Raw genomic sequence first — 26,345 nt, forward strand, 5'->3', positions numbered from 1 at the left:
TCTGTCTGTCTGTCTGTCTGTCTGTCTGTCTGTCTGTCTGTCTGTCTGTCTGTCTGTCTGTCTGTCTGTCTGTCTGTCTGTCTGTCTGTCTGTCTGTCTGTCTGTCTGTCTGTCTGTCTGTCTGTCTGTCTGTCTGTCTGTCTGTCTGTCTGTCTGTCTGTCTGTCTGTCTGTCTGTCTGTCTGTCTGTCTGTCTGTCTGTCTGTCTGTCTGTCTGTCTGTCTGTCTGTCTGTCTGTCTGTCTGTCTGTCTGTCTGTCTGTCTGTCTGTCTGTCTGTCTGTCTGTCTGTCTGTCTGTCTGTCTGTCTGTCTGTCTGTCTGTCTGTCTGTCTGTCTGTCTGTCTGTCTGTCTGTCTGTCTGTCTGTCTGTCTGTCTGTCTGTCTGTCTGTCTGTCTGTCTGTCTGTCTGTCTGTCTGTCTGTCTGTCATAGTTTCCCTGACCGGGAATCAAACCCGGGCCACAGCAGTGAGAGTGCTGGATCCTAGCCACTAGACCACCAAGGACTTTACTAGAAAAAAGTTGACTGTCGTCAAATCCATTTTATAAAAGGAACCTCTTTCAATGCTTTCTCCGATAAAAAAATTTCTGTCTTTCCGTCTATTATAATAGACCTGACCGGGAATCGAACCCGGGCCACAGCAGTGAGAGTGCTGGATCCTAGCCACTAGTCCATCAGGGAATGAACAGGAAAAAAGTTGACTGTCGGAAAACCCATTCTAGAAAAAGGAACATCTTTCAATTTTCTTTCCAATTCCTCAAGAGGAATTTTCTATCTGCGTGTAACAGTTTTCCTGACCTGGAATCGAACCCAGGCCACAGCAGTGAAAGTGCTGGATCCTAGCCACTAGACCACCAAGGACTTTACTAGAAAAAAAGTTGACTGTCGTCAAATCCATTCTATAAAAGGAACCTCTTTCAATGCTTTCTCCAATAAGAATTGTCTGTCTGTCTGTCTGTCTGTCTGTCCGTCCGTCCGTCCGTCCGTCCGTCCGTCCGTCCGTCCGTCCGTCCGTCCGTCCGTCCGTCCGTCCGTCCGTCCGTCCGTCCGTCCGTCCGTCCGTCCGTCCGTCCGTCCGTCCGTCCGTCCGTCCGTCCGTCCGTCCGTCCGTCCGTCCGTCCGTCCGTCCGTCCGTCCGTCCGTCCGTCCGTCCGTCCGTCCGTCCGTCCGTCCGTCCGTCCGTCCGTCCGTCCGTCCGTCCGTCCGTCCGTCCGTCTGTCTGTCTGTCTGTCATAGTTTCCCTGACCGGGAATCAAACCCGGGCCACAGCAGTGAGAGTGCTGGATCCTAGCCACTAGACCACCAAGGACTTTACTAGAAAAAAGTTGACTGTCGTCAAATCCATTTTATAAAAGGAACCTCTTTCAATGCTTTCTCCGATAAAAAAAATTCTGTCTTTCCGTCTATTATAATAGACCTGACCGGGAATCGAACCCGGGCCACAGCAGTGAGAGTGCTGGATCCTAGCCACTAGACCACCAAGGACTTTACTAGAAAAAAAGTTGACTGTCGGAAAACCCATTCTAGAAAAAGGAACCTCTTTATTCCAATTCCTCAAGAGGAATTTTCTATCTGCGTGTAACAGTTTCCCTGACCTGGAATCGAACCCAGGCCACAGCAGTGAAAGTGCTGAATCCTAGCCACTAGACCACCAAGGACTTTACTAGAAAAAAAGTTGACTGTCGTCAAATCCATTCTATAAAAGGAACCTCTTTCAATGCTTTCTCCAATAAGAATTTTCTGTCTTTCCGTCTATAATAATAGACCTGACCTGGAATCGAACCCAGGCCACAGCAGTGAAAGTGCTGGATCCTAGCCACTAGACCACCAAGGACTTTACTAGAAAAAAAGTTGACTGTCGGAAAACCCATTCTAGAAAAAGGAACCTCTTTCAATGCTTTCTCCAATAAGAATTTTCTGTCTTTCCGTCTATTATAATAGACCTGACCGGGAATCGAACCCGGGCCACAGCAGTGAGAGTGCTGGATCCTAGCCACTAGTCCATCAGGGAATGAACAGGAAAAAAGTTGACTGTCGGAAAACCCATTCTAGAAAAAGGAACATCTTTCAATTTTCTTTCCAATTCCTCAAGAGGAATTTTCTATCTGCGTGTAACAGTTTTCCTGACCTGGAATCGAACCCAGGCCACAGCAGTGAAAGTGCTGGATCCTAGCCACTAGACCACCAAGGACTTTACTAGAAAAAAAGTTGACTGTCGTCAAATCCATTCTATAAAAGGAACCTCTTTCAATGCTTTCTCCAATAAGAATTGTCTGTCTGTCTGTCTGTCTGTCTGTCTGTCTGTCTGTCTGTCTGTCTGTCTGTCTGTCTGTCTGTCTGTCTGTCTGTCTGTCTGTCTGTCTGTCTGTCTGTCTGTCTGTCTGTCTGTCTGTCTGTCTGTCTGTCTGTCTGTCTGTCTGTCTGTCTGTCTGTCTGTCTGTCTGTCTGTCTGTCTGTCTGTCTGTCTGTCTGTCTGTCTGTCTGTCTGTCTGTCTGTCTGTCTGTCTGTCTGTCTGTCTGTCTGTCTGTCTGTCTGTCTGTCTGTCTGTCTGTCTGTCTGTCTGTCTGTCTGTCTGTCTGTCTGTCTGTCTGTCTGTCTGTCTGTCTGTCTGTCTGTCTGTCTGTCTGTCTGTCTGTCTGTCTGTCTGTCTGTCTGTCTGTCTGTCTGTCTGTCTGTCTGTCTGTCTGTCTGTCTGTCTGTCTGTCTGTCTGTCTGTCTGTCTGTCTGTCTGTCTGTCTGTCTGTCTGTCTGTCTGTCTGTCTGTCTGTCTGTCTGTCTGTCTGTCTGTCTGTCTGTCTGTCTGTCTGTCTGTCTGTCTGTCTGTCTGTCTGTCTGTCTGTCTGTCTGTCTGTCTGTCTGTCTGTCTGTCTGTCTGTCTGTCTGTCTGTCTGTCTGTCTGTCTGTCTGTCTGTCTGTCTGTCTGTCTGTCTGTCTGTCTGTCTGTCTGTCTGTCTGTCTGTCTGTCTGTCTGTCTGTCTGTCTGTCTGTCTGTCTGTCTGTCTGTCTGTCTGTCTGTCTGTCTGTCTGTCTGTCTGTCTGTCTGTCTGTCTGTCTGTCTGTCTGTCTGTCTGTCTGTCTGTCTGTCTGTCTGTCTGTCTGTCATAGTTTCCCTGACCGGGAATCAAACCCGGGCCACAGCAGTGAGAGTGGGCCACAGCAGTGAGAGTGCTGGATCCTAGCCACTAGACCACCAAGGACTTTACTAGAAAAAAGTTGACTGTCGTCAAATCCATTTTATAAAAGGAACCTCTTTCAATGCTTTCTCCGATAAAAAAATTTCTGTCTTTCCGTCTATTATAATAGACCTGACCGGGAATCGAACCCGGGCCACAGCAGTGAGAGTGCTGGATCCTAGCCACTAGACCACCAAGGACTTTACTAGAAAAAAAGTTGACTGTCGGAAAACCCATTCTAGAAAAAGGAACCTCTTTCAATGTTCATTCCAATTCCTCAAGAGGAATTTTCTATCTGCGTGTAACAGTTTCCCTGACCTGGAATCGAACCCAGGCCACAGCAGTGAAAGTGCTGAATCCTAGCCACTAGACCACCAAGGACTTTACTAGAAAAAAAGTTGACTGTCGTCAAATCCATTCTATAAAAGGAACCTCTTTCAATGCTTTCTCCAATAAGAATTTTCTGTCTTTCCGTCTATAATAATAGACCTGACCTGGAATCGAACCCAGGCCACAGCAGTGAAAGTGCTGGATCCTAGCCACTAGACCACCAAGGACTTTACTAGAAAAAAAGTTGACTGTCGGAAAACCCATTCTAGAAAAAGGAACCTCTTTCAATGCTTTCTCCAATAAGAATTTTCTGTCTTTCCGTCTATTATAATAGACCTGACCGGGAATCGAACCCGGGCCACAGCAGTGAGAGTGCTGGATCCTAGCCACTAGTCCATCAGGGAATGAACAGGAAAAAAGTTGACTGTCGGAAAACCCATTCTAGAAAAAGGAACATCTTTCAATTTTCTTTCCAATTCCTCAAGAGGAATTTTCTATCTGCGTGTAACAGTTTTCCTGACCTGGAATCGAACCCAGGCCACAGCAGTGAAAGTGCTGGATCCTAGCCACTAGACCACCAAGGACTTTACTAGAAAAAAAGTTGACTGTCGTCAAATCCATTCTATAAAAGGAACCTCTTTCAATGCTTTCTCCAATAAGAATTGTCTGTCTGTCTGTCTGTCTGTCTGTCTGTCTGTCTGTCTGTCTGTCTGTCTGTCTGTCTGTCTGTCTGTCTGTCTGTCTGTCTGTCTGTCTGTCTGTCTGTCTGTCTGTCTGTCTGTCTGTCTGTCTGTCTGTCTGTCTGTCTGTCTGTCTGTCTGTCTGTCTGTCTGTCTGTCTGTCTGTCTGTCTGTCTGTCTGTCTGTCTGTCTGTCTGTCTGTCTGTCTGTCTGTCTGTCTGTCTGTCTGTCTGTCTGTCTGTCTGTCTGTCTGTCTGTCTGTCTGTCTGTCTGTCATAGTTTCCCTGACCGGGAATCAAACCCGGGCCACAGCAGTGAGAGTGCTGGATCCTAGCCACTAGACCACCAAGGACTTTACTAGAAAAAAGTTGACTGTCGTCAAATCCATTTTATAAAAGGAACCTCTTTCAATGCTTTCTCCGATAAAAAAATTTCTGTCTTTCCGTCTATTATAATAGACCTGACCGGGAATCGAACCCGGGCCACAGCAGTGAGAGTGCTGGATCCTAGCCACTAGTCCATCAGGGAATGAACAGGAAAAAAGTTGACTGTCGGAAAACCCATTCTAGAAAAAGGAACATCTTTCAATTTTCTTTCCAATTCCTCAAGAGGAATTTTCTATCTGCGTGTAACAGTTTTCCTGACCTGGAATCGAACCCAGGCCACAGCAGTGAAAGTGCTGGATCCTAGCCACTAGACCACCAAGGACTTTACTAGAAAAAAAGTTGACTGTCGTCAAATCCATTCTATAAAAGGAACCTCTTTCAATGCTTTCTCCAATAAGAATTGTCTGTCCGTCCGTCCGTCCGTCCGTCCGTCCGTCCGTCCGTCCGTCCGTCCGTCCGTCCGTCCGTCCGTCCGTCCGTCCGTCCGTCCGTCCGTCCGTCCGTCCGTCCGTCCGTCCGTCCGTCCGTCCGTCCGTCCGTCCGTCCGTCCGTCCGTCCGTCCGTCCGTCCGTCCGTCCGTCCGTCCGTCCGTCCGTCCGTCCGTCCGTCCGTCCGTCCGTCCGTCCGTCCGTCCGTCCGTCCGTCCGTCCGTCCGTCCGTCCGTCCGTCCGTCCGTCCGTCCGTCCGTCCGTCCGTCCGTCCGTCCGTCCGTCCGTCCGTCCGTCGGAAAACCCATTCTAGAAAAAGGAACATCTTTCAATTTTCTTTCCAATTCCTCAAGAGGAATTTTCTATCTGCGTGTAACAGTTTTCCTGACCTGGAATCGAACCCAGGCCACAGCAGTGAAAGTGCTGGATCCTAGCCACTAGACCACCAAGGACTTTACTAGAAAAAAAGTTGACTGTCGTCAAATCCATTCTATAAAAGGAACCTCTTTCAATGCTTTCTCCAATAAGAATTTTCTGTCTTTCCGTCTATTATAATAGACCTGACCGGGAATCGAACCCGGGCCACAGCAGTGAGAGTGCTGGATCCTAGCCACTAGACCACCAAGGACTTTACTAGAAAAAAAGTTGACTGTCGGAAAACCCATTCTAGAAAAAGGAACATCTTTCCAATTCCTCAAGAGGAATTGTCTGTCTGTCTGTCTGTCTGTCTGTCTGTCTGTCATAGTTTCCCTGACCGGGAATCGAACCCGGGCCACAGCAGTGAGAGTGCTGGATCCTAGCCACTAGACCACCAAGGACTTTACTAGAAAAAAAGTTGACTGTCGTCAAATCCATTCTATAAAAGGAACCTCTTTCAATGCTTTCTCCAATAAGAATTTTCTGTCTTTCCGACTATTATAATAGACCTGACCGGCAATCGAACCCGGGCCACAGCAGTGAGAGTGCTGGATCCTAGCCACTAGTCCATCAGGGAATGAACAGGAAAAAAGTTGACTGTCGGAAAACCCATTCTAGAAAAAGGAACATCTTTCAATTTTCTTTCCAATTCCTCAAGAGGAATTTTCTATCTGCGTGTAACAGTTTCCCTGACCTGGAATCGAACCCGGGCCACAGCAGTGAAAGTGCTGGATCTTAGCCACTAGACCACCAAGGACTTTACTAGAAAAAAAGTTGACTGTCGTCAAATCCATTCTATAAAAAGAACCTCTTTCAATGCTTTCTCCAATAAGAATTGTCTGTCTGTCTGTCTGTCCGTCCGTCCGTCCGTCCGTCCGTCCGTCCGTCCGTCCGTCCGTCCGTCCGTCCGTCCGTCCGTCCGTCCGTCCGTCCGTCCGTCCGTCCGTCCGTCCGTCCGTCCGTCCGTCCGTCCGTCCGTCCGTCCGTCCGTCCGTCCGTCCGTCCGTCCGTCCGTCCGTCCGTCCGTCCGTCCGTCCGTCCGTCCGTCCGTCCGTCCGTCCGTCCGTCCGTCCGTCCGTCCGTCCGTCCGTCTGTCTGTCTGTCATAGTTTCCCTGACCGGGAATCAAACCCGGGCCACAGCAGTGAGAGTGCTGGATCCTAGCCACTAGACCACCAAGGACTTTACTAGAAAAAAGTTGACTGTCGTCAAATCCATTTTATAAAAGGAACCTCTTTCAATGCTTTCTCCGATAAAAAAATTTCTGTCTTTCCGTCTATTATAATAGACCTGACCGGGAATCGAACCCGGGCCACAGCAGTGAGAGTGCTGGATCCTAGCCACTAGACCACCAAGGACTTTACTAGAAAAAAAGTTGACTGTCGGAAAACCCATTCTAGAAAAAGGAACCTCTTTCAATGTTCATTCCAATTCCTCAAGAGGAATTTTCTATCTGCGTGTAACAGTTTCCCTGACCTGGAATCGAACCCAGGCCACAGCAGTGAAAGTGCTGAATCCTAGCCACTAGACCACCAAGGACTTTACTAGAAAAAAAGTTGACTGTCGTCAAATCCATTCTATAAAAGGAACCTCTTTCAATGCTTTCTCCAATAAGAATTTTCTGTCTTTCCGTCTATAATAATAGACCTGACCTGGAATCGAACCCAGGCCACAGCAGTGAAAGTGCTGGATCCTAGCCACTAGACCACCAAGGACTTTACTAGAAAAAAAGTTGACTGTCGGAAAACCCATTCTAGAAAAAGGAACCTCTTTCAATGCTTTCTCCAATAAGAATTTTCTGTCTTTCCGTCTATTATAATAGACCTGACCGGGAATCGAACCCGGGCCACAGCAGTGAGAGTGCTGGATCCTAGCCACTAGTCCATCAGGGAATGAACAGGAAAAAAGTTGACTGTCGGAAAACCCATTCTAGAAAAAGGAACATCTTTCAATTTTCTTTCCAATTCCTCAAGAGGAATTTTCTATCTGCGTGTAACAGTTTTCCTGACCTGGAATCGAACCCAGGCCACAGCAGTGAAAGTGCTGGATCCTAGCCACTAGACCACCAAGGACTTTACTAGAAAAAAAGTTGACTGTCGTCAAATCCATTCTATAAAAGGAACCTCTTTCAATGCTTTCTCCAATAAGAATTGTCTGTCTGTCTGTCTGTCTGTCTGTCTGTCTGTCTGTCTGTCTGTCTGTCTGTCTGTCTGTCTGTCTGTCTGTCTGTCTGTCTGTCTGTCTGTCTGTCTGTCTGTCTGTCTGTCTGTCTGTCTGTCTGTCTGTCTGTCTGTCTGTCTGTCTGTCTGTCTGTCTGTCTGTCTGTCTGTCTGTCTGTCTGTCTGTCTGTCTGTCTGTCTGTCTGTCTGTCTGTCTGTCTGTCTGTCTGTCTGTCTGTCTGTCTGTCTGTCTGTCTGTCTGTCTGTCTGTCTGTCTGTCTGTCTGTCTGTCTGTCTGTCTGTCTGTCTGTCTGTCTGTCTGTCTGTCTGTCTGTCTGTCTGTCTGTCTGTCTGTCTGTCTGTCTGTCTGTCTGTCTGTCTGTCTGTCTGTCTGTCTGTCTGTCTGTCTGTCTGTCTGTCTGTCTGTCTGTCTGTCATAGTTTCCCTGACCGGGAATCAAACCCGGGCCACAGCAGTGAGAGTGCTGGATCCTAGCCACTAGACCACCAAGGACTTTACTAGAAAAAAGTTGACTGTCGTCAAATCCATTTTATAAAAGGAACCTCTTTCAATGCTTTCTCCGATAAAAAAATTTCTGTCTTTCCGTCTATTATAATAGACCTGACCGGGAATCGAACCCGGGCCACAGCAGTGAGAGTGCTGGATCCTAGCCACTAGACCACCAAGGACTTTACTAGAAAAAAAGTTGACTGTCGGAAAACCCATTCTAGAAAAAGGAACCTCTTTCAATGTTCATTCCAATTCCTCAAGAGGAATTTTCTATCTGCGTGTAACAGTTTCCCTGACCTGGAATCGAACCCAGGCCACAGCAGTGAAAGTGCTGAATCCTAGCCACTAGACCACCAAGGACTTTACTAGAAAAAAAGTTGACTGTCGTCAAATCCATTCTATAAAAGGAACCTCTTTCAATGCTTTCTCCAATAAGAATTTTCTGTCTTTCCGTCTATAATAATAGACCTGACCTGGAATCGAACCCAGGCCACAGCAGTGAAAGTGCTGGATCCTAGCCACTAGACCACCAAGGACTTTACTAGAAAAAAAGTTGACTGTCGGAAAACCCATTCTAGAAAAAGGAACCTCTTTCAATGCTTTCTCCAATAAGAATTTTCTGTCTTTCCGTCTATTATAATAGACCTGACCGGGAATCGAACCCGGGCCACAGCAGTGAGAGTGCTGGATCCTAGCCACTAGTCCATCAGGGAATGAACAGGAAAAAAGTTGACTGTCGGAAAACCCATTCTAGAAAAAGGAACATCTTTCAATTTTCTTTCCAATTCCTCAAGAGGAATTTTCTATCTGCGTGTAACAGTTTTCCTGACCTGGAATCGAACCCAGGCCACAGCAGTGAAAGTGCTGGATCCTAGCCACTAGACCACCAAGGACTTTACTAGAAAAAAAGTTGACTGTCGTCAAATCCATTCTATAAAAGGAACCTCTTTCAATGCTTTCTCCAATAAGAATTGTCTGTCTGTCTGTCTGTCTGTCTGTCTGTCTGTCTGTCTGTCTGTCTGTCTGTCTGTCTGTCTGTCTGTCTGTCTGTCTGTCTGTCTGTCTGTCTGTCTGTCTGTCTGTCTGTCTGTCTGTCTGTCTGTCTGTCTGTCTGTCTGTCTGTCTGTCTGTCTGTCTGTCTGTCTGTCTGTCTGTCTGTCTGTCTGTCTGTCTGTCTGTCTGTCTGTCTGTCTGTCTGTCTGTCTGTCTGTCTGTCTGTCTGTCTGTCTGTCTGTCTGTCTGTCTGTCTGTCTGTCTGTCTGTCTGTCTGTCTGTCTGTCTGTCTGTCTGTCTGTCTGTCTGTCTGTCTGTCTGTCTGTCTGTCTGTCTGTCTGTCTGTCTGTCTGTCTGTCTGTCTGTCTGTCTGTCTGTCTGTCTGTCTGTCTGTCTGTCTGTCTGTCTGTCTGTCTGTCTGTCTGTCTGTCTGTCTGTCTGTCTGTCTGTCATAGTTTCCCTGACCGGGAATCAAACCCGGGCCACAGCAGTGAGAGTGCTGGATCCTAGCCACTAGACCACCAAGGACTTTACTAGAAAAAAGTTGACTGTCGTCAAATCCATTTTATAAAAGGAACCTCTTTCAATGCTTTCTCCGATAAAAAAATTTCTGTCTTTCCGTCTATTATAATAGACCTGACCGGGAATCGAACCCGGGCCACAGCAGTGAGAGTGCTGGATCCTAGCCACTAGTCCATCAGGGAATGAACAGGAAAAAAGTTGACTGTCGGAAAACCCATTCTAGAAAAAGGAACATCTTTCAATTTTCTTTCCAATTCCTCAAGAGGAATTTTCTATCTGCGTGTAACAGTTTTCCTGACCTGGAATCGAACCCAGGCCACAGCAGTGAAAGTGCTGGATCCTAGCCACTAGACCACCAAGGACTTTACTAGAAAAAAAGTTGACTGTCGTCAAATCCATTCTATAAAAGGAACCTCTTTCAATGCTTTCTCCAATAAGAATTGTCTGTCTGTCCGTCCGTCCGTCCGTCCGTCCGTCCGTCCGTCCGTCCGTCCGTCCGTCCGTCCGTCCGTCCGTCCGTCCGTCCGTCCGTCCGTCCGTCCGTCCGTCCGTCCGTCCGTCCGTCCGTCCGTCCGTCCGTCCGTCCGTCCGTCCGTCCGTCCGTCCGTCCGTCCGTCCGTCCGTCCGTCCGTCCGTCCGTCCGTCCGTCCGTCCGTCCGTCCGTCCGTCCGTCCGTCCGTCCGTCCGTCCGTCCGTCCGTCCGTCCGTCCGTCCGTCCGTCCGTCCGTCCGTCCGTCCGTCTGTCTGTCTGTCATAGTTTCCCTGACCGGGAATCAAACCCGGGCCACAGCAGTGAGAGTGCTGGATCCTAGCCACTAGACCACCAAGGACTTTACTAGAAAAAAGTTGACTGTCGTCAAATCCATTTTATAAAAGGAACCTCTTTCAATGCTTTCTCCGATAAAAAAATTTCTGTCTTTCCGTCTATTATAATAGACCTGACCGGGAATCGAACCCGGGCCACAGCAGTGAGAGTGCTGGATCCTAGCCACTAGACCACCAAGGACTTTACTAGAAAAAAAGTTGACTGTCGGAAAACCCATTCTAGAAAAAGGAACCTCTTTCAATGTTCATTCCAATTCCTCAAGAGGAATTTTCTATCTGCGTGTAACAGTTTCCCTGACCTGGAATCGAACCCAGGCCACAGCAGTGAAAGTGCTGAATCCTAGCCACTAGACCACCAAGGACTTTACTAGAAAAAAAGTTGACTGTCGTCAAATCCATTCTATAAAAGGAACCTCTTTCAATGCTTTCTCCAATAAGAATTTTCTGTCTTTCCGTCTATAATAATAGACCTGACCTGGAATCGAACCCAGGCCACAGCAGTGAAAGTGCTGGATCCTAGCCACTAGACCACCAAGGACTTTACTAGAAAAAAAGTTGACTGTCGGAAAACCCATTCTAGAAAAAGGAACCTCTTTCAATGCTTTCTCCAATAAGAATTTTCTGTCTTTCCGTCTATTATAATAGACCTGACCGGGAATCGAACCCGGGCCACAGCAGTGAGAGTGCTGGATCCTAGCCACTAGTCCATCAGGGAATGAACAGGAAAAAAGTTGACTGTCGGAAAACCCATTCTAGAAAAAGGAACATCTTTCAATTTTCTTTCCAATTCCTCAAGAGGAATTTTCTATCTGCGTGTAACAGTTTTCCTGACCTGGAATCGAACCCAGGCCACAGCAGTGAAAGTGCTGGATCCTAGCCACTAGACCACCAAGGACTTTACTAGAAAAAAAGTTGACTGTCGTCAAATCCATTCTATAAAAGGAACCTCTTTCAATGCTTTCTCCAATAAGAATTGTCTGTCTGTCTGTCTGTCTGTCTGTCTGTCTGTCTGTCTGTCTGTCTGTCTGTCTGTCTGTCTGTCTGTCTGTCTGTCTGTCTGTCTGTCTGTCTGTCTGTCTGTCTGTCTGTCTGTCTGTCTGTCTGTCTGTCTGTCTGTCTGTCTGTCTGTCTGTCTGTCTGTCTGTCTGTCTGTCTGTCTGTCTGTCTGTCTGTCTGTCTGTCTGTCTGTCTGTCTGTCTGTCTGTCTGTCTGTCTGTCTGTCTGTCTGTCTGTCTGTCTGTCTGTCTGTCTGTCTGTCTGTCTGTCTGTCTGTCTGTCTGTCTGTCTGTCTGTCTGTCTGTCTGTCTGTCTGTCTGTCTGTCTGTCTGTCTGTCTGTCTGTCTGTCTGTCTGTCTGTCTGTCTGTCTGTCTGTCTGTCTGTCTGTCTGTCTGTCTGTCTGTCTGTCTGTCTGTCTGTCTGTCTGTCTGTCTGTCTGTCTGTCTGTCTGTCTGTCTGTCTGTCTGTCTGTCTGTCTGTCTGTCTGTCTGTCTGTCTGTCTGTCTGTCTGTCTGTCTGTCTGTCTGTCTGTCTGTCTGTCTGTCTGTCTGTCTGTCTGTCTGTCTGTCTGTCTGTCTGTCTGTCTGTCTGTCTGTCTGTCTGTCATAGTTTCCCTGACCGGGAATCAAACCCGGGCCACAGCAGTGAGAGTGCTGGATCCTAGCCACTAGACCACCAAGGACTTTACTAGAAAAAAGTTGACTGTCGTCAAATCCATTTTATAAAAGGAACCTCTTTCAATGCTTTCTCCGATAAAAAAATTTCTGTCTTTCCGTCTATTATAATAGACCTGACCGGGAATCGAACCCGGGCCACAGCAGTGAGAGTGCTGGATCCTAGCCACTAGACCACCAAGGACTTTACTAGAAAAAAAGTTGACTGTCGGAAAACCCATTCTAGAAAAAGGAACCTCTTTCAATGTTCATTCCAATTCCTCAAGAGGAATTTTCTATCTGCGTGTAACAGTTTCCCTGACCTGGAATCGAACCCAGGCCACAGCAGTGAAAGTGCTGAATCCTAGCCACTAGACCACCAAGGACTTTACTAGAAAAAAAGTTGACTGTCGTCAAATCCATTCTATAAAAGGAACCTCTTTCAATGCTTTCTCCAATAAGAATTTTCTGTCTTTCCGTCTATAATAATAGACCTGACCTGGAATCGAACCCAGGCCACAGCAGTGAAAGTGCTGGATCCTAGCCACTAGACCACCAAGGACTTTACTAGAAAAAAAGTTGACTGTCGGAAAACCCATTCTAGAAAAAGGAACCTCTTTCAATGCTTTCTCCAATAAGAATTTTCTGTCTTTCCGTCTATTATAATAGACCTGACCGGGAATCGAACCCGGGCCACAGCAGTGAGAGTGCTGGATCCTAGCCACTAGTCCATCAGGGAATGAACAGGAAAAAAGTTGACTGTCGGAAAACCCATTCTAGAAAAAGGAACATCTTTCAATTTTCTTTCCAATTCCTCAAGAGGAATTTTCTATCTGCGTGTAACAGTTTTCCTGACCTGGAATCGAACCCAGGCCACAGCAGTGAAAGTGCTGGATCCTAGCCACTAGACCACCAAGGACTTTACTAGAAAAAAAGTTGACTGTCGTCAAATCCATTCTATAAAAGGAACCTCTTTCAATGCTTTCTCCAATAAGAATTGTCTGTCTGTCTGTCTGTCTGTCTGTCTGTCTGTCTGTCTGTCTGTCTGTCTGTCTGTCTGTCTGTCTGTCTGTCTGTCTGTCTGTCTGTCTGTCTGTCTGTCTGTCTGTCTGTCTGTCTGTCTGTCTGTCTGTCTGTCTGTCTGTCTGTCTGTCTGTCTGTCTGTCTGTCTGTCTGTCTGTCTGTCTGTCTGTCTGTCTGTCTGTCTGTCTGTCTGTCTGTCTGTCTGTCTGTCTGTCTGTCTGTCTGTCTGTCTGTCTGTCTGTCTGTCTGTCTGTCTGTCTGTCTGTCTGTCTGTCTGTCTGTCTGTCTGTCTGTCTGTCTGTCTGTCTGTCTGTCTGTCTGTCTGTCTGTCTGTCTGTCTGTCTGTCTGTCTGTCTGTCTGTCTGTCTGTCTGTCTGTCTGTCTGTCTGTCTGTCTGTCTGTCTGTCTGTCTGTCTGTCTGTCTGTCTGTCTGTCTGTCTGTCTGTCTGTCTGTCTGTCTGTCTGTCTGTCTGTCTGTCTGTCTGTCTGTCTGTCTGTCTGTCTGTCTGTCTGTCTGTCTGTCTGTCTGTCTGTCTGTCTGTCTGTCTGTCTGTCTGTCTGTCTGTCTGTCTGTCCTGTCTGTCTGTCTGTCTGTCTGTCTGTCTGTCTGTCTGTCTGTCTGTCTGTCTGTCTGTCTGTCTGTCTGTCTGTCTGTCTGTCTGTCTGTCTGTCTGTCATAGTTTCCCTGACCGGGAATCAAACCCGGGCCACAGCAGTGAGAGTGCTGGATCCTAGCCACTAGACCACCAAGGACTTTACTAGAAAAAAGTTGACTGTCGTCAAATCCATTTTATAAAAGGAACCTCTTTCAATGCTTTCTCCGATAAAAAAATTTCTGTCTTTCCGTCTATTATAATAGACCTGACCGGGAATCGAACCCGGGCCACAGCAGTGAGAGTGCTGGATCCTAGCCACTAGTCCATCAGGGAATGAACAGGAAAAAAGTTGACTGTCGGAAAACCCATTCTAGAAAAAGGAACATCTTTCAATTTTCTTTCCAATTCCTCAAGAGGAATTTTCTATCTGCGTGTAACAGTTTTCCTGACCTGGAATCGAACCCAGGCCACAGCAGTGAAAGTGCTGGATCCTAGCCACTAGACCACCAAGGACTTTACTAGAAAAAAAGTTGACTGTCGTCAAATCCATTCTATAAAAGGAACCTCTTTCAATGCTTTCTCCAATAAGAATTGTCTGTCTGTCTGTCGTCCGTCCGTCCGTCCGTCCGTCCGTCCGTCCGTCCGTCCGTCCGTCCGTCCGTCCGTCCGTCCGTCCGTCCGTCCGTCCGTCCGTCCGTCCGTCCGTCCGTCCGTCCGTCCGTCCGTCCGTCCGTCCGTCCGTCCGTCCGTCCGTCCGTCCGTCCGTCCGTCCGTCCGTCCGTCCGTCCGTCCGTCCGTCCGTCCGTCCGTCCGTCCGTCCGTCCGTCCGTCCGTCCGTCCGTCCGTCCGTCCGTCCGTCCGTCCGTCCGTCCGTCCGTCCGTCCGTCCGTCCGTCCGTCTGTCTGTCTGTCATAGTTTCCCTGACCGGGAATCAAACCCGGGCCACAGCAGTGAGAGTGCTGGATCCTAGCCACTAGACCACCAAGGACTTTACTAGAAAAAAGTTGACTGTCGTCAAATCCATTTTATAAAAGGAACCTCTTTCAATGCTTTCTCCGATAAAAAAATTTCTGTCTTTCCGTCTATTATAATAGACCTGACCGGGAATCGAACCCGGGCCACAGCAGTGAGAGTGCTGGATCCTAGCCACTAGACCACCAAGGACTTTACTAGAAAAAAAGTTGACTGTCGGAAAACCCATTCTAGAAAAAGGAACCTCTTTCAATGTTCATTCCAATTCCTCAAGAGGAATTTTCTATCTGCGTGTAACAGTTTCCCTGACCTGGAATCGAACCCAGGCCACAGCAGTGAAAGTGCTGAATCCTAGCCACTAGACCACCAAGGACTTTACTAGAAAAAAAGTTGACTGTCGTCAAATCCATTCTATAAAAGGAACCTCTTTCAATGCTTTCTCCAATAAGAATTTTCTGTCTTTCCGTCTATAATAATAGACCTGACCTGGAATCGAACCCAGGCCACAGCAGTGAAAGTGCTGGATCCTAGCCACTAGACCACCAAGGACTTTACTAGAAAAAAAGTTGACTGTCGGAAAACCCATTCTAGAAAAAGGAACCTCTTTCAATGCTTTCTCCAATAAGAATTTTCTGTCTTTCCGTCTATTATAATAGACCTGACCGGGAATCGAACCCGGGCCACAGCAGTGAGAGTGCTGGATCCTAGCCACTAGTCCATCAGGGAATGAACAGGAAAAAAGTTGACTGTCGGAAAACCCATTCTAGAAAAAGGAACATCTTTCAATTTTCTTTCCAATTCCTCAAGAGGAATTTTCTATCTGCGTGTAACAGTTTTCCTGACCTGGAATCGAACCCAGGCCACAGCAGTGAAAGTGCTGGATCCTAGCCACTAGACCACCAAGGACTTTACTAGAAAAAAAGTTGACTGTCGTCAAATCCATTCTATAAAAGGAACCTCTTTCAATGCTTTCTCCAATAAGAATTGTCTGTCTGTCTGTCTGTCTGTCTGTCTGTCTGTCTGTCTGTCTGTCTGTCTGTCTGTCTGTCTGTCTGTCTGTCTGTCTGTCTGTCTGTCTGTCTGTCTGTCTGTCTGTCTGTCTGTCTGTCTGTCTGTCTGTCTGTCTGTCTGGCTGTCTGTCTGTCTGTCTGTCTGTCTGTCTGTCTGGCTGTCTGTCTGTCTGTCTGTCTGTCTGTCTGTCTGTCTGGCTGTCTGTCTGTCTGTCTGTCTGTCTGTCTGTCTGGCTGTCTGTCTGGCTGTCTGTCTGTCTGTCTGTCTGTCTGTCTGGCTGGCTGTCTGGCTGGCTGGCTGTCTGGCTGGCTGTCTGGCTGGCTGTCTGGCTGGCTGTCTGGCTGGCTGGCTGTCTGGCTGGCTGTCTGGCTGGCTGTCTGGCTGGCTGTCTGTCTGTCTGTCTGTCTGTCTGTCTGTCTGTCTGTCTGTCTGTCTGTCTGTCTGTCATAGTTTCCCTGACCGGGAATCAAACCCGGGCCACAGCAGTGAGAGTGCTGGATCCTAGCCACTAGACCACCAAGGACTTTACTAGAAAAAAGTTGACTGTCGTCAAATCCATTTTATAAAAGGAACCTCTTTCAATGCTTTCTCCGATAAAAAAATTTCTGTCTTTCCGTCTATTATAATAGACCTGACCGGGAATCGAACCCGGGCCACAGCAGTGAGAGTGCTGGATCCTAGCCACTAGTCCATCAGGGAATGAACAGGAAAAAAGTTGACTGTCGGAAAACCCATTCTAGAAAAAGGAACATCTTTCAATTTTCTTTCCAATTCCTCAAGAGGAATTTTCTATCTGCGTGTAACAGTTTTCCTGACCTGGAATCGAACCCAGGCCACAGCAGTGAAAGTGCTGGATCCTAGCCACTAGACCACCAAGGACTTTACTAGAAAAAAAGTTGACTGTCGTCAAATCCATTCTATAAAAGGAACCTCTTTCAATGCTTTCTCCAATAAGAATTGTCTGTCTGTCTGTCTGTCCGTCCGTCCGTCCGTCCGTCCGTCCGTCCGTCCGTCCGTCCGTCCGTCCGTCCGTCCGTCCGTCCGTCCGTCCGTCCGTCCGTCCGTCCGTCCGTCCGTCCGTCCGTCCGTCCGTCCGTCCGTCCGTCCGTCCGTCCGTCCGTCCGTCCGTCCGTCCGTCCGTCCGTCCGTCCGTCCGTCCGTCCGTCCGTCCGTCCGTCCGTCTGTCTGTCTGTCTGTCTGTCTGTCATAGTTTCCCTGACCGGGAATCAAACCCGGGCCACAGCAGTGAGAGTGCTGGATCCTAGCCACTAGACCACCAAGGACTTTACTAGAAAAAAGTTGACTGTCGTCAAATCCATTTTATAAAAGGAACCTCTTTCAATGCTTTCTCCGATAAAAAAATTTCTGTCTTTCCGTCTATTATAATAGACCTGACCGGGAATCGAACCCGGGCCACAGCAGTGAGAGTGCTGGATCCTAGCCACTAGACCACCAAGGACTTTACTAGAAAAAAAGTTGACTGTCGGAAAACCCATTCTAGAAAAAGGAACCTCTTTCAATGTTCATTCCAATTCCTCAAGAGGAATTTTCTATCTGCGTGTAACAGTTTCCCTGACCTGGAATCGAACCCAGGCCACAGCAGTGAAAGTGCTGAATCCTAGCCACTAGACCACCAAGGACTTTACTAGAAAAAAAGTTGACTGTCGTCAAATCCATTCTATAAAAGGAACCTCTTTCAATGCTTTCTCCAATAAGAATTTTCTGTCTTTCCGTCTATAATAATAGACCTGACCTGGAATCGAACCCAGGCCACAGCAGTGAAAGTGCTGGATCCTAGCCACTAGACCACCAAGGACTTTACTAGAAAAAAAGTTGACTGTCGGAAAACCCATTCTAGAAAAAGGAACCTCTTTCAATGCTTTCTCCAATAAGAATTTTCTGTCTTTCCGTCTATTATAATAGACCTGACCGGGAATCGAACCCGGGCCACAGCAGTGAGAGTGCTGGATCCTAGCCACTAGTCCATCAGGGAATGAACAGGAAAAAAGTTGACTGTCGGAAAACCCATTCTAGAAAAAGGAACATCTTTCAATTTTCTTTCCAATTCCTCAAGAGGAATTTTCTATCTGCGTGTAACAGTTTCCCTGACCTGGAATCGAACCCGGGCCACAGCAGTGAAAGTGCTGGATCTTAGCCACTAGACCACCAAGGACTTTACTAGAAAAAAAGTTGACTGTCGTCAAATCCATTCTATAAAAAGAACCTCTTTCAATGCTTTCTCCAATAAGAATCGTCCGTCCGTCCGTCCGTCCGTCCGTCCGTCCGTCCGTCCGTCCGTCCGTCCGTCCGTCCGTCCGTCCGTCCGTCCGTCCGTCCGTCCGTCCGTCCGTCCGTCCGTCCGTCCGTCCGTCCGTCCGTCCGTCCGTCCGTCCGTCCGTCCGTCCGTCCGTCCGTCCGTCCGTCCGTCCGTCCGTCCGTCCGTCCGTCCGTCCGTCCGTCCGTCCGTCCGTCCGTCCGTCCGTCCGTCCGTCCGTCCGTCCGTCCGTCCGTCCGTCCGTCCGTCCGTCCGTCCGTCCGTCGGAAAACCCATTCTAGAAAAAGGAACATCTTTCAATTTTCTTTCCAATTCCTCAAGAGGAATTTTCTATCTGCGTGTAACAGTTTTCCTGACCTGGAATCGAACCCAGGCCACAGCAGTGAAAGTGCTGGATCCTAGCCACTAGACCACCAAGGACTTTACTAGAAAAAAAGTTGACTGTCGTCAAATCCATTCTATAAAAGGAACCTCTTTCAATGCTTTCTCCAATAAGAATTTTCTGTCTTTCCGTCTATTATAATAGACCTGACCGGGAATCGAACCCGGGCCACAGCAGTGAGAGTGCTGGATCCTAGCCACTAGACCACCAAGGACTTTACTAGAAAAAAAGTTGACTGTCGGAAAACCCATTCTAGAAAAAGGAACATCTTTCCAATTCCTCAAGAGGAATTGTCTGTCTGTCTGTCTGTCTGTCTGTCTGTCTGTCATAGTTTCCCTGACCGGGAATCGAACCCGGGCCACAGCAGTGAGAGTGCTGGATCCTAGCCACTAGACCACCAAGGACTTTACTAGAAAAAAAGTTGACTGTCGTCAAATCCATTCTATAAAAGGAACCTCTTTCAATGCTTTCTCCAATAAGAATTTTCTGTCTTTCCGACTATTATAATAGACCTGACCGGCAATCGAACCCGGGCCACAGCAGTGAGAGTGCTGGATCCTAGCCACTAGTCCATCAGGGAATGAACAGGAAAAAAGTTGACTGTCGGAAAACCCATTCTAGAAAAAGGAACATCTTTCAATTTTCTTTCCAATTCCTCAAGAGGAATTTTCTATCTGCGTGTAACAGTTTCCCTGACCTGGAATCGAACCCGGGCCACAGCAGTGAAAGTGCTGGATCTTAGCCACTAGACCACCAAGGACTTTACTAGAAAAAAAGTTGACTGTCGTCAAATCCATTCTATAAAAAGAACCTCTTTCAATGCTTTCTCCAATAAGAATTGTCTGTCTGTCTGTCCGTCCGTCCGTCCGTCCGTCCGTCCGTCCGTCCGTCCGTCCGTCCGTCCGTCCGTCCGTCCGTCCGTCCGTCCGTCCGTCCGTCCGTCCGTCCGTCCGTCCGTCCGTCCGTCCGTCCGTCCGTCCGTCCGTCCGTCCGTCCGTCCGTCCGTCCGTCCGTCCGTCCGTCCGTCCGTCCGTCCGTCCGTCCGTCCGTCCGTCCGTCCGTCCGTCCGTCCGTCCGTCCGTCCGTCCGTCCGTCCGTCTGTCTGTCTGTCATAGTTTCCCTGACCGGGAATCAAACCCGGGCCACAGCAGTGAGAGTGCTGGATCCTAGCCACTAGACCACCAAGGACTTTACTAGAAAAAAGTTGACTGTCGTCAAATCCATTTTATAAAAGGAACCTCTTTCAATGCTTTCTCCGATAAAATTTCCGTCTATTATAATAGACCTGACCGGGAATCGAACCCGGGCCACAGCAGTGAGAGTGCTGGATCCTAGCCACTAGACCACCAAGGACTTTACTAGAAAAAAAGTTGACTGTCGGAAAACCCATTCTAGAAAAAGGAACCTCTTTCAATGTTCATTCCAATTCTCTAGAAAAAGGAACCTCTTTCAATGTTCATTCCAATTCCTCAAGAGGAATTTTCTATCTGCGTGTAACAGTTTCCCTGACCTGGAATCGAACCCAGGCCACAGCAGTGAAAGTGCTGAATCCTAGCCACTAGACCACCAAGGACTTTACTAGAAAAAAAGTTGACTGTCGTCAAATCCATTCTATAAAAGGAACCTCTTTCAATGCTTTCTCCAATAAGAATTTTCTGTCTTTCCGTCTATAATAATAGACCTGACCTGGAATCGAACCCAGGCCACAGCAGTGAAAGTGCTGGATCCTAGCCACTAGACCACCAAGGACTTTACTAGAAAAAAAGTTGACTGTCGGAAAACCCATTCTAGAAAAAGGAACCTCTTTCAATGCTTTCTCCAATAAGAATTTTCTGTCTTTCCGTCTATTATAATAGACCTGACCGGGAATCGAACCCGGGCCACAGCAGTGAGAGTGCTGGATCCTAGCCACTAGTCCATCAGGGAATGAACAGGAAAAAAGTTGACTGTCGGAAAACCCATTCTAGAAAAAGGAACATCTTTCAATTTTCTTTCCAATTCCTCAAGAGGAATTTTCTATCTGCGTGTAACAGTTTTCCTGACCTGGACCACCAAGGACTTTACTAGAAAAAAAGTTGACTGTCGTCAAATCCATTCTATAAAAGGAACCTCTTTCAATGCTTTCTCCAATAAGAATTGTCTGTCTGTCTGTCTGTCTGTCTGTCTGTCTGTCTGTCTGTCTGTCTGTCTGTCTGTCTGTCTGTCTGTCTGTCTGTCTGTCTGTCTGTCTGTCTGTCTGTCTGTCTGTCTGTCTGTCTGTCTGTCTGTCTGTCTGTCTGTCTGTCTGTCTGTCTGTCTGTCTGTCTGTCTGTCTGTCTGTCTGTCTGTCTGTCTGTCTGTCTGTCTGTCTGTCTGTCTGTCTGTCTGTCTGTCTGTCTGTCTGTCTGTCTGTCTGTCTGTCTGTCTGTCTGTCTGTCTGTCTGTCTGTCTGTCTGTCTGTCTGTCTGTCTGTCTGTCTGTCTGTCTGTCTGTCTGTCTGTCTGTCTGTCTGTCTGTCTGTCTGTCTGTCTGTCTGTCTGTCTGTCTGTCTGTCTGTCTGTCTGTCTGTCTGTCTGTCTGTCTGTCTGTCTGTCTGTCTGTCTGTCTGTCTGTCTGTCTGTCTGTCTGTCTGTCTGTCTGTCTGTCTGTCTGTCTGTCTGTCTGTCTGTCTGTCTGTCTGTCTGTCTGTCTGTCTGTCTGTCTGTCTGTCTGTCTGTCTGTCTGTCTGTCTGTCTGTCTGTCTGTCTGTCTGTCTGTCTGTCTGTCTGTCTGTCTGTCTGTCTGTCTGTCTGTCTGTCTGTCTGTCTGTCTGTCTGTCTGTCTGTCTGTCTGTCTGTCTGTCTGTCTGTCTGTCTGTCTGTCTGTCTGTCTGTCTGTCTGTCTGTCTGTCTGTCATAGTTTCCCTGACCGGGAATCAAACCCGGGCCACAGCAGTGAGAGTGCTGGATCCTAGCCACTAGACCACCAAGGACTTTACTAGAAAAAAGTTGACTGTCGTCAAATCCATTTTATAAAAGGAACCTCTTTCAATGCTTTCTCCGATAAAAAAATTTCTGTCTTTCCGTCTATTATAATAGACCTGACCGGGAATCGAACCCGGGCCACAGCAGTGAGAGTGCTGGATCCTAGCCACTAGTCCATCAGGGAATGAACAGGAAAAAAGTTGACTGTCGGAAAACCCATTCTAGAAAAAGGAACATCTTTCAATTTTCTTTCCAATTCCTCAAGAGGAATTTTCTATCTGCGTGTAACAGTTTTCCTGACCTGGAATCGAACCCAGGCCACAGCAGTGAAAGTGCTGGATCCTAGCCACTAGACCACCAAGGACTTTACTAGAAAAAAAGTTGACTGTCGTCAAATCCATTCTATAAAAGGAACCTCTTTCAATGCTTTCTCCAATAAGAATTGTCTGTCTGTCTGTCTGTCCGTCCGTCCGTCCGTCCGTCCGTCCGTCCGTCCGTCCGTCCGTCCGTCCGTCCGTCCGTCCGTCCGTCCGTCCGTCCGTCCGTCCGTCCGTCCGTCCGTCCGTCCGTCCGTCCGTCCGTCCGTCCGTCCGTCCGTCCGTCCGTCCGTCCGTCCGTCCGTCCGTCCGTCCGTCCGTCCGTCCGTCCGTCCGTCGTCTGTCTGTCTGTCTGTCTGTCTGTCATAGTTTCCCTGACCGGGAATCAAACCCGGGCCACAGCAGTGAGAGTGCTGGATCCTAGCCACTAGACCACCAAGGACTTTACTAGAAAAAAGTTGACTGTCGTCAAATCCATTTTATAAAAGGAACCTCTTTCAATGCTTTCTCCGATAAAAAAATTTCTGTCTTTCCGTCTATTATAATAGACCTGACCGGGAATCGAACCCGGGCCACAGCAGTGAGAGTGCTGGATCCTAGCCACTAGACCACCAAGGACTTTACTAGAAAAAAAGTTGACTGTCGGAAAACCCATTCTAGAAAAAGGAACCTCTTTCAATGTTCATTCCAATTCCTCAAGAGGAATTTTCTATCTGCGTGTAACAGTTTCCCTGACCTGGAATCGAACCCAGGCCACAGCAGTGAAAGTGCTGAATCCTAGCCACTAGACCACCAAGGACTTTACTAGAAAAAAAGTTGACTGTCGTCAAATCCATTCTATAAAAGGAACCTCTTTCAATGCTTTCTCCAATAAGAATTTTCTGTCTTTCCGTCTATAATAATAGACCTGACCTGGAATCGAACCCAGGCCACAGCAGTGAAAGTGCTGGATCCTAGCCACTAGACCACCAAGGACTTTACTAGAAAAAAAGTTGACTGTCGGAAAACCCATTCTAGAAAAAGGAACCTCTTTCAATGCTTTCTCCAATAAGAATTTTCTGTCTTTCCGTCTATTATAATAGACCTGACCGGGAATCGAACCCGGGCCACAGCAGTGAGAGTGCTGGATCCTAGCCACTAGTCCATCAGGGAATGAACAGGAAAAAAGTTGACTGTCGGAAAACCCATTCTAGAAAAAGGAACATCTTTCAATTTTCTTTCCAATTCCTCAAGAGGAATTTTCTATCTGCGTGTAACAGTTTTCCTGACCTGGAATCGAACCCAGGCCACAGCAGTGAAAGTGCTGGATCCTAGCCACTAGACCACCAAGGACTTTACTAGAAAAAAAGTTGACTGTCGTCACTAGACCACCAAGGACTTTACTGTCGTCAAATCCATTCTATAAAAGGAACCTCTTTCAATGCTTTCTCCAATAAGAATTGTCTGTCTGTCTGTCTGTCTGTCTGTCTGTCTGTCTGTCTGTCTGTCTGTCTGTCTGTCTGTCTGTCTGTCTGTCTGTCTGTCTGTCTGTCTGTCTGTCTGTCTGTCTGTCTGTCTGTCTGTCTGTCTGTCTGTCTGTCTGTCTGTCTGTCTGTCTGTCTGTCTGTCTGTCTGTCTGTCTGTCTGTCTGTCTGTCTGTCTGTCTGTCTGTCTGTCTGTCTGTCTGTCTGTCTGTCTGTCTGTCTGTCTGTCTGTCTGTCTGTCTGTCTGTCTGTCTGTCTGTCTGTCTGTCTGTCTGTCTGTCTGTCTGTCTGTCTGTCTGTCTGTCTGTCTGTCTGTCTGTCTGTCTGTCTGTCTGTCTGTCTGTCTGTCTGTCTGTCTGTCTGTCTGTCTGTCTGTCTGTCTGTCTGTCTGTCTGTCTGTCTGTCTGTCTGTCTGTCTGTCTGTCTGTCTGTCTGTCTGTCTGTCATAGTTTCCCTGACCGGGAATCAAACCCGGGCCACAGCAGTGAGAGTGCTGGATCCTAGCCACTAGACCACCAAGGACTTTACTAGAAAAAAGTTGACTGTCGTCAAATCCATTTTATAAAAGGAACCTCTTTCAATGCTTTCTCCGATAAAAAAATTTCTGTCTTTCCGTCTATTATAATAGACCTGACCGGGAATCGAACCCGGGCCACAGCAGTGAGAGTGCTGGATCCTAGCCACTAGTCCATCAGGGAATGAACAGGAAAAAAGTTGACTGTCGGAAAACCCATTCTAGAAAAAGGAACATCTTTCAATTTTCTTTCCAATTCCTCAAGAGGAATTTTCTATCTGCGTGTAACAGTTTTCCTGACCTGGAATCGAACCCAGGCCACAGCAGTGAAAGTGCTGGATCCTAGCCACTAGACCACCAAGGACTTTACTAGAAAAAAAGTTGACTGTCGTCAAATCCATTCTATAAAAGGAACCTCTTTCAATGCTTTCTCCAATAAGAATTGTCTGTCTGTCTGTCTGTCTGTCCGTCCGTCCGTCCGTCCGTCCGTCCGTCCGTCCGTCCGTCCGTCCGTCCGTCCGTCCGTCCGTCCGTCCGTCCGTCCGTCCGTCCGTCCGTCCGTCCGTCCGTCCGTCCGTCCGTCCGTCCGTCCGTCCGTCCGTCCGTCCGTCCGTCCGTCCGTCCGTCCGTCCGTCCGTCCGTCCGTCCGTCCGTCCGTCCGTCCGTCCGTCCGTCCGTCCGTCCGTCCGTCCGTCCGTCCGTCCGTCCGTCCGTCCGTCCGTCCGTCTGTCTGTCTGTCTGTCTGTCATAGTTTCCCTGACCGGGAATCAAACCCGGGCCACAGCAGTGAGAGTGCTGGATCCTAGCCACTAGACCACCAAGGACTTTACTAGAAAAAAGTTGACTGTCGTCAAATCCATTTTATAAAAGGAACCTCTTTCAATGCTTTCTCCGATAAAAAAATTTCTGTCTTTCCGTCTATTATAATAGACCTGACCGGGAATCGAACCCGGGCCACAGCAGTGAGAGTGCTGGATCCTAGCCACTAGACCACCAAGGACTTTACTAGAAAAAAAGTTGACTGTCGGAAAACCCATTCTAGAAAAAGGAACCTCTTTCAATGTTCATTCCAATTCCTCAAGAGGAATTTTCTATCTGCGTGTAACAGTTTCCCTGACCTGGAATCGAACCCAGGCCACAGCAGTGAAAGTGCTGAATCCTAGCCACTAGACCACCAAGGACTTTACTAGAAAAAAAGTTGACTGTCGTCAAATCCATTCTATAAAAGGAACCTCTTTCAATGCTTTCTCCAATAAGAATTTTCTGTCTTTCCGTCTATAATAATAGACCTGACCTGGAATCGAACCCAGGCCACAGCAGTGAAAGTGCTGGATCCTAGCCACTAGACCACCAAGGACTTTACTAGAAAAAAAGTTGACTGTCGGAAAACCCATTCTAGAAAAAGGAACCTCTTTCAATGCTTTCTCCAATAAGAATTTTCTGTCTTTCCGTCTATTATAATAGACCTGACCGGGAATCGAACCCGGGCCACAGCAGTGAGAGTGCTGGATCCTAGCCACTAGTCCATCAGGGAATGAACAGGAAAAAAGTTGACTGTCGGAAAACCCATTCTAGAAAAAGGAACATCTTTCAATTTTCTTTCCAATTCCTCAAGAGGAATTTTCTATCTGCGTGTAACAGTTTTCCTGACCTGGAATCGAACCCAGGCCACAGCAGTGAAAGTGCTGGATCCTAGCCACTAGACCACCAAGGACTTTACTAGAAAAAAAGTTGACTGTCGTCAAATCCATTCTATAAAAGGAACCTCTTTCAATGCTTTCTCCAATAAGAATTGTCTGTCTGTCTGTCTGTCTGTCTGTCTGTCTGTCTGTCTGTCTGTCTGTCTGTCTGTCTGTCTGTCTGTCTGTCTGTCTGTCTGTCTGTCTGTCTGTCTGTCTGTCTGTCTGTCTGTCTGTCTGTCTGTCTGTCTGTCTGTCTGTCTGTCTGTCTGTCTGTCTGTCTGTCTGTCTGTCTGTCTGTCTGTCTGTCTGTCTGTCTGTCTGTCTGTCTGTCTGTCTGTCTGTCTGTCTGTCTGTCTGTCTGTCTGTCTGTCTGTCTGTCTGTCTGTCTGTCTGTCTGTCTGTCTGTCTGTCTGTCTGTCTGTCTGTCTGTCTGTCTGTCTGTCTGTCTGTCTGTCTGTCTGTCTGTCTGTCTGTCTGTCTGTCTGTCTGTCTGTCTGTCTGTCTGTCTGTCTGTCTGTCTGTCTGTCTGTCTGTCTGTCTGTCTGTCTGTCTGTCTGTCTGTCTGTCTGTCTGTCTGTCTGTCTGTCTGTCTGTCTGTCTGTCTGTCTGTCTGTCTGTCTGTCTGTCTGTCTGTCTGTCTGTCTGTCTGTCTGTCTGTCTGTCTGTCTGTCTGTCTGTCTGTCTGTCTGTCTGTCTGTCTGTCTGTCTGTCTGTCTGTCTGTCTGTCTGTCTGTCTGTCTGTCTGTCTGTCTGTCTGTCTGTCTGTCTGTCTGTCTGTCTGTCTGTCTGTCTGTCTGTCTGTCTGTCTGTCTGTCTGTCTGTCTGTCTGTCTGTCTGTCTGTCTGTCTGTCTGTCTGTCTGTCTGTCTGTCTGTCTGTCTGTCTGTCTGTCTGTCTGTCTGTCTGTCTGTCTGTCTGTCTGTCTGTCTGTCTGTCTGTCTGTCTGTCTGTCTGTCTGTCTGTCTGTCTGTCTGTCTGTCTGTCTGTCTGTCTGTCTGTCTGTCTGTCTGTCTGTCTGTCTGTCTGTCTGTCTGTCTGTCTGTCTGTCTGTCTGTCTGTCTGTCTGTCTGTCTGTCTGTCTGTCTGTCTGTCTGTCTG

At 47.8% G+C, this 26,345-nt stretch overlaps 2 non-coding genes across 2 annotated transcripts; both read right to left on the bottom strand.

The window, feature by feature from the left end:
* Positions 1-5,742: 5,742 nt before the first annotated feature.
* On the bottom strand, positions 5,743-5,814 carry trnae-cuc (transfer RNA glutamic acid (anticodon CUC)). Its single transcript has one exon. It is a non-coding gene; the product is annotated as a tRNA-Glu (tRNA).
* A 12,848-nt stretch (positions 5,815-18,662) lies between these two features.
* On the bottom strand, positions 18,663-18,734 carry trnae-cuc (transfer RNA glutamic acid (anticodon CUC)). The gene has a single exon. It is a non-coding gene; the product is annotated as a tRNA-Glu (tRNA).
* Between the last annotated feature and the right edge of the window lie 7,611 nt (positions 18,735-26,345).

This window comes from Urocampus carinirostris, chromosome 1, assembly GCF_059441175.1.
Source record: "Urocampus carinirostris isolate Australia breed hairy pipefish chromosome 1, RoL_Ucar_1.0, whole genome shotgun sequence".
NCBI classification, from domain to species: Eukaryota; Metazoa; Chordata; class Actinopteri; order Syngnathiformes; family Syngnathidae; genus Urocampus; species Urocampus carinirostris.